Source organism: Nuphar pumila, chromosome 7 (assembly GCF_984573655.1).
Source record: "Nuphar pumila chromosome 7, dmNupPumi1.hap1.1, whole genome shotgun sequence".
In the NCBI taxonomy this organism is placed as follows: Eukaryota; Viridiplantae; Streptophyta; class Magnoliopsida; order Nymphaeales; family Nymphaeaceae; genus Nuphar; species Nuphar pumila.
In genome coordinates, this window is record NC_143255.1 from 115054632 (window position 1) to 115062333 (window position 7702).

A 7702-nucleotide genomic window follows, 5' to 3' on the forward strand; every position below is an offset into this window, starting at 1 on the left:
AATGTTGGATCGTTTGTTGGATGTGCACAAAAGTAGAGAGAGAAGGGAGAGAGAGTGAGATGAGGTTTTACCCCTCTCTTGTAAGGGTAAAAACTCTGAATCAGGATCTACAACTCATTTAGTTGAATGATGATACCCACGCTGGGAGGAGCCCCCAAACCCTCCTCCTGTAAGGGTAAAAACTCTGAATCAGGCTTCACAAGAGTCAATGTATAGGTGAGTCGATGCTTGATGGAGCAATGTATGATCTTCTAATGGATGTGCACAGAAGCAGAAATAGAAGGGAGAGAGAGAGTGAGAGGGTTGATGTTCATGGCCTCCTCCAGGGGAGATTTCTTTCTCGGATAATCCTGCAGTGCAGAGACTGGGTCTTAAATAATCATCTTCGGGGCACTTAAGTCTTTACAACCACTCCTTTTCAAGAACCGTGATTTTTTTTTGCACCAATGGAGGAGAGGGTACTTAAGTCTTTGCAATCTTATCAAACTCCAACGCTAATTAATGCTGACAAATATGGGGATACGAGACGCACATGCTTACGTACGTGGTGCTCTTTGGGACCCCGATCATGAGATGTAGCTAACTGCCCTGTTCGGGGGGGGAACATATAACCTGCTTTGCTAGAAAGTGGCATGGTGGGACAAGTGGCCTCCAATTTTTCCTGCACCCTGACACTTTTTATGCGTAACTCCTCCCCATGGAAACTTTCTCATAGAAAAGCTGAGCCTGCAGGATCTTTTATAAATTCATGTCCATTCGCATAAAAAGCCTTTCTTTAAAGTAAAGTGAGAATAAAACAATAAAATTACTGCAGGTCCAAGCAGGGAGTGAAGGGGACTCTCTCTCTCTCTATCTCCATGAAAATATTAGTATTGACTTTTTATTTATAATCTTTTGTTCCAAGCATCCATATCTTACAAGAAAGGGTTTATCTCGTTTGCAGGATGAGTATAGCTTCCCTTGCAAATTGTGCAACATATTGGCCCCTGAACATCTATTTGGAAGGAATTGCATGAGCAACCACGACGTTGGACTTCCTTTCATAGATCTGAATGTGAAAACCATTTGGGAATGCCAAACCAGGTGTTCTGATGGTGTCGCCTCCTTTGACAGCCTTCCACCTTGCCATCCACAGATTAAAACAACTCATCAAAAACATTGCAGGCCACACTTTAATCAACATCAAAACTTGGTTCAAATTAAATATCTTCCAGGGACCCAAGTCCTTCAAAAATAAAGCTTGAGCTGTTTTCTCAGTGAGAGTTTTCTTTCCTCATCAAGAAAAAACAAACTCCTTAGATTGAGCACTAGCTCCTGTAGAGCTTGAGCTCAAGCTAAACAAGTTGAGATCCAGCTAGCTTGTTTAAGAAACATAAATATGTTTTAAATTCTGGCAACAACAGAATTCAAGCTTGTGGCCTCTTGTTTTTTCCGTTTTCAGGAAGAAACCACAAGATTTGTTGGATTATTGATAGGTGCAATGTTGACCATGCATGCCCGCTCTAGCATTCGCCATATAATTTCTGTGGGTGCCCACATGCCTACAGGGAAAGCTTTCCCTTAATTTTTTGGCTTGCGTATCGGATGAGCTCGGGCTTCAAACTTTTGTCCATCTCAAGACAATTTGAGTTGCCCACTTGCAATGTGTGCAGAGTCCACATGGGCAATTTGCAAGCCAAGAGTTTCAATAATATCACACACACACACACCAACGGGGGCTCCGCTTGTCTTGTAGGAGCAGCTACTGCACACCACCTTGTGTTGCGAGGTTGCAAGTTCAAATCCCAATGGTATCGTTGTATAACTGGTAGGGGTCTGCCTAACCCTAGATTGCCTTTCAAATATCACACACACACATTGTATTAGCCTGCACAAGCAGAGCTCCACTTGTTTGACTAAGGTAACTTCGTAAGCAGCTCATGGCTTTGGCTTGCCGATCCTGTTTTACAAACATAAAACGGGCTGTTAACGAGCTCAGCCATAAGGGCCATGTCTCGTTTCTCAGCTCTAGTCTCTGTCGATTAGCATTTGTATGGATACAGGTCTCTTGACCATATAAGGTGGTGCAGCTGAAGTGCCGGGGGGCACTCAGGCTGATAAACCCTCCACCAGCCCAGCTTGGTCCTGCAGGTAGGGTTGCAAACGGGTCGGATTCGAGAAGAGGCATTTGCAAATTTTGGCTGTTTCGGATCGACTCCCCAATGTATTTTGGGATCCGACATCCTAGCCGTTTGCATCCCTACCTTCAGTGTCCTTACTGCATTTGACAGCCAAGAACCAGATTTACATGATAGCACATGCATATTGCATTATAAGATATCTTTTAGCGATTGTTCTATCTATGTTCTTGGGATCTTTTGGAAAAGAGAAAAGGACAATGTGAAATATTCTTCTAGGAGATGAAAAGTTTTATGAAATTCTAAGATTCCACCAAAGTTTCATGAGTTGATATTTTTTTTTCCTTGCAAGTTGGAAAAGATTAAATATCACAAGACCAGAGAAAGCATTGATTTTATGTCCCCATGTATGTGGATATGTAAGTACCTGTATCCGGTAACCAGACAATGTAGGAAAACTGCCATCTGCAATTTGCTGAAATCTGCCCCCACGCAGAGTCTCATGCCGCCTCCAAAAGCCATAAAATTCTTGGAGCTATTATTCATGTCCCGGCCCTGTTTCGAAACCCCATGTCAATGACAAAGTCTTAGTGAATCAGGAAGACCAACAACTGAACACTGCTCCTACTAAAGGATTGGACTCTAAACTCTTCTTAACTCGAGTTTAGAAGGAAGTCTCCTAATCTGCCTTGTATATTGCATGTTGTAAACTAAGGAGACTCCGGGTGGTTGGTAGGAGCTATCTCTGTGGTGGGACGTTGCAGGTTCAAAACCCCATGGTACGTTGAATAATAACTTGTGGGGGTCTGCCAAACCCCAGCTTTCCTTTAAAAGAAAGGAGACTTTGATGGCACTCAACTTTCCATTTTCCATTTTTATGTAGTGCGGACACACCCTATCAAACAGGGAAGGAAAACCTCTCGGTTTTTTGCATTGTGGGAGGTTTTCCTTCCTATTTTTTTAGGAGAAATCCTCTAGATAATGTTATCACTTATGGCTGCAGTCAAACACGCCCTAAAAGTAGGGGTGTCAACCGATCGGGTTTGGTTGTAGAACCAGACATGGACCAGATTTTTGGGTATGGTATTCGGTCCAGACCTAGGTCTAATCAGGTCCACTATAAGAAAAATCATACCTGGACTTGATAAGAACTACATGAATCAAACCCAGACCATACCCCGTAAAACCAAATTTTTATCATTTTTTACATTGAAAATTTGTGGGTCTTAAACAAAACTCGGGTCGAGTTTGGGTCTGATATAAAAGTTCACAATCTATACCCGAGTCTATGTATTAATTGGACATTTGGGTCAGGATCCGGGACTTAATCGGGTCTTCTTATTTAACACCATACCTGGACCTTATAGTTTGGGTCGCGGGGGGGGGGGGGGGGGGGGGGCGGGTGTTAAACCAGGCCTACTGACACCCTACCAAAAGTATAAAAGTTTACAAAAAAAATATTAAGTTTTAGCCTATTTACAAAAACATCTTAACTTTTGATATATTACAAAAACACGCCTAACTTTTGGTATGTTAACTACCAATTGTAATATCTCAAAAGTTGACCGCCTATTTATCAATAGGCCAACAGTAAGGCTCGCTTTCATAAATTTTTTAAAAATAAATGATCAAAGCGGGATGGTTTGAACAATTCGAGCTTACCTCCCAGCGGGATGGTTTGAAGGAAAGCGGGTCAGGATATATCTCAGGATCCAAATGTACTGGAGGAGGACAGGCCACAACACCCCACCCTGCTGGAATCGTACACCCTGGAACAAAACCATATGTAAGGACAGCTAGTTTTTGCTTTTTATTTATTCATATATTTATTTATTTATTTTTAATGTTTTGAATGAAACAGTCAATTTGTTATTGTTTTTATATGAAACAGGAATAATACCAACACCCAATTGACTGTAATTTTATTATTGTTATTTTTGAGTTCTGCCGGTTGTTATGGAAATATACCCATTTGTATGAACCATAGTCACAGATATCTGCAATATTTTCAAAATATCACGATATTAATATCTCTGTATTTTCTGCAAATAATATTATAGGTAAAATATCATGATATTTTGATAATATCACCAAATTGATAATATCGTGATATTATCAATTATTGTTATTGTTTTTACTTATTTTCTACATCTCAAATATGCTTTTCTTCTTTATTGTATATTTTCTACTTATTTTTTATTACATGTATTTTATTATCTAAACATGGTATTTTCTTATTCTTGTTATATATATATATATATATATATATATATATATATATATATGCCCTGAAATTTTTTCAAGATTTATCACCAAACCTATAATATCGCAAGAAATAGCCTTGCGGAGATATAGCCGATACCCGTATTTGTGACTATAGTACGAACTAATAAAATAAAACTATGGAGTGGAATTTACCGCGGAAAAGACAGTAGGCACACATGTTTTATTCTTTCATTGGATTTAAATATAAATTAATGTCCTTCAGTAAAGATGTCTCAACTCTAGGCATTTTAATCATTAGGTGGATTACCTTTTACATGGATATCCTGTAATGACTTTCTGAAAATGACAGGAACGACGTTTGCCAGCCTGATCATCTCATTGATTACCTGCGTAAGTTACAAAGACCAGGCAACATATTGATCCGAACTTTTCTGAGGACACATTTCTTCAAATAACATCATTTATAAAGATTAGAAAAGAAAAGGAAAGCCTGAGTTTTCTAGATATAATAAGCGAGTAAAGCTAACCTGAGCTGTGTAAGTCATGGATCTTTACTCCTTCCAGGTAAGTCCCGAGTTCTTGTTTTCCCTGTTTCTTAGAATTTCATCGTGTTCTTCCTGATACATTGCCCATCAAGCGAAAAATGTACATAAGAGACTTTCTTATAAGCATACTTCTTTAAGGGCAGTTTTGCTGCTAAATTGCTAACTACAGTTCTCATGAAAAACTTTCATTACTTCCAAAATGAGGGGGATATTTGCATTCATTCAGTATTTTGCAAATTGGGCAGACAGAGAAACTCTCTAACTCTCAAATCATTGGCTTCCCTTCTTATGAATCTTTAAAGTACTGGCGGAAAACTGTGGAAAAGAAAAGTAGACATGTTATGATGTCACTGACCGTCAGTTTTTCCACAACTTCGTTGTGCTCTGTCAGTAGTTTCATGCCAAGAGTAAGCACCAAGGAGGTCGTCTCAAAGCTAGCAAAGAGCAACAAAAACATCAAATCGAGAGCAATGGCTTCTGTTATTACTGGCCTTTCCTTCTTCATTTCCTCCACAACAAGATCAAAGAAGTCTCCATGACTTCTTCTTGGCTCTGCAAGTCTCTCATGCAGCATATTCTTCAACAAGTTCATCACACTCTTCCTTCTCTAAAAGACAAAATAAATAAAAACAAGAAAAAAAAATACTCAGAAATATATATAAAAATCGTTCATTGCTCATATTTCACAATATAAAGACCAAAACAATAAAATTAAAAACAAAACTAAAAAATAGCAAGATACCTGTAAGCATTTATAGTATGGAGTCCCAGGAATATTAAGTGGGAAAGAAATCAAGCCATCACTAAAAGCAGCAAAGTTCTTCCTGAGGTCCTTTGAAGCCTCTGATGGGTCACAACTTATCAGCTTCTTAGCAGTTAGATCAAATATCATCTGCAAACAAGCAAAATACTCAACAATGTGATTAGTTGATTTTCTTCCAAAATCAAAGCAAAGGGAAATTCTAGGGGACTTCTTACACTTGATGTTGCATCTTTGAGCTCTATGCTGGGCAGTGCAGACCATGACTCTAGACTTCTGTGAGCAACCTGTTCTATTTCAGGAAGCAGCTTTTCCTTGAGGTTCTCAGTGCCAAAGAGATTCAAAACCAAGTTCTTGAGGTACTTGTGCATAAAACCATGGAGAGCGCTCACATTCTGTCTACCAAAAATATCTAAGAATGTCTCTGGATACCAACTCTGAAATAGTTTGCCTTCTTGCTGGAAGACAAAATAGTTGAACTCTGCATCTGTTGAGAAGACTATAGGCCTACCCACCATGCTGGTTTTGAATATGGATCCATACCTGCATCCAATATTTTCATGTCAGCCTTAAAAATCAACAACAAGCGCAGTAATAACGATGGTGATTCAGGAGGGAAAGAGGCAAGAAATGTTGTGATTTGCGTACCTTTGAACTCTTTCTTTGACAAACGGGGAGACACCTGAAGTAAAATTTGAGGCAAAGAAATGGTGGGTTTCTCCCAACAGGGGAAACCCCATTGAACCAGGTGGCAGTTTTCCATTGCACTTTGGGTTCCTCCATCTGTACATCCAGTGAATTACCCACATGAAGAATAGGGTCCATATGCAGGGTCCAATAGGCCACATACTTGTACTCTTTGGAATTTCTGAAGTACCAAAACACGAGAGAGAGAGAGAGGAGCCTTTGATCCTTAATCGAGGGTGCTTTACAATGACTTATATAGACGATTGGGCTTCCCTACAGTTGATAGTCGTTGCATTTGTTAAATGACAAAACTACCCCTCATAGTTTTATTTGTGAGGGTAGTGCTTCAGTCATGCCGTCCTACAGTTGGAAGGGAATTCAGTTTGCTTGCAGGGGAGGAATGGTTGAGATAAGAATAAAATACATGTCAACTGAGGGTTATAAAATGGGATGAGGTTTAACATGAATAAGCATAAAGAAGATAAAAAGATTTACTTGTGCATTCCTTCAATCGTCAACCAACTCGCTAAAAAGATTTACTTGTGCATTCCTTCAATCGTCAACCAACTCGCTGGAGTCCAAATCGTTAAGAGAATTTGTTTACAAAGTTTGCCGACTTGATCAGTGCTCTTCGTTCAGGAGAACCAATTATTTACAATGTTGAGATTCAAGTTGGTCCTTTTTTCTATCGATGTCAGGTTTATATATGAACTATGACAAGTGTTGTTTGTCCATAGTAAATGCTCCTCTGTCAATGTTGGTCATGGGTCAGCGGATATTCGGTTGCATGGTATCGGAAAACTCATTTTTTTATGTGGGTTTGCCTCTTCAGATCAGTTGTGTCACAACGGTAGCTTGGACTGTAACTCTTCAAAGGGTTCATAATAAAATATCAGCATGGCAAGCCTTCTACCTTTCATACATTGGTAGATTGACTCTCATCAAGCACGTTCTAAATGCTATGCCAGAATTTGTTATGCCTATGTTCCTGATGCTCATGGGGGTTAGTAAGAAGCTCTCTCGGATAATGGTGAACTTCCTGTGGTCTGGGCGAGGTTCCAACAACAAGCGCCGCATGATTGGGTGGGACACCCTTAGGCTTCCCCTATATAGGAGGGGGAGGGGTTGGGAATCAAGGATCCCAAATTGAGGAGTATGATGCTCGTCGTGAAGCAGAGCTGGCTTGCGCACCAACCTGGGTCCCTGTGTGCAAGTGTTCTTTTAGCTAAATACAGGGGGGGTGAAATTGTTGGTTGGGGCCATGCGCGTGAGTCAACAAACAATGTCAAAGCTTCGACGATCATGGATCCAAGCTTGGTCTGCGGTTCTTTCAAATAATAGCAATGTTGACTCGCAGTCCCAATTCT

At 39.9% G+C, this 7702-nt stretch overlaps 1 pseudogene across 1 annotated transcript; it reads right to left on the reverse strand.

Annotated features, from left to right (window-relative positions):
• Positions 1–758: 758 nt before the first annotated feature.
• On the reverse strand, positions 759–6496 carry LOC149833043 (cytochrome P450 87A3-like; annotated as a pseudogene). The gene is made up of 9 exons (XR_016433143.1): positions 6297–6496; positions 5867–6191; positions 5631–5780; positions 5244–5495; positions 4871–4960; positions 4651–4729; positions 3780–3886; positions 2545–2672; positions 759–1121 (listed from the first exon to the last, which is right to left on the reverse strand). The product of XR_016433143.1 is annotated as a cytochrome P450 87A3-like (transcript).
• Positions 6497–7702: the final 1206 nt, after the last annotated feature.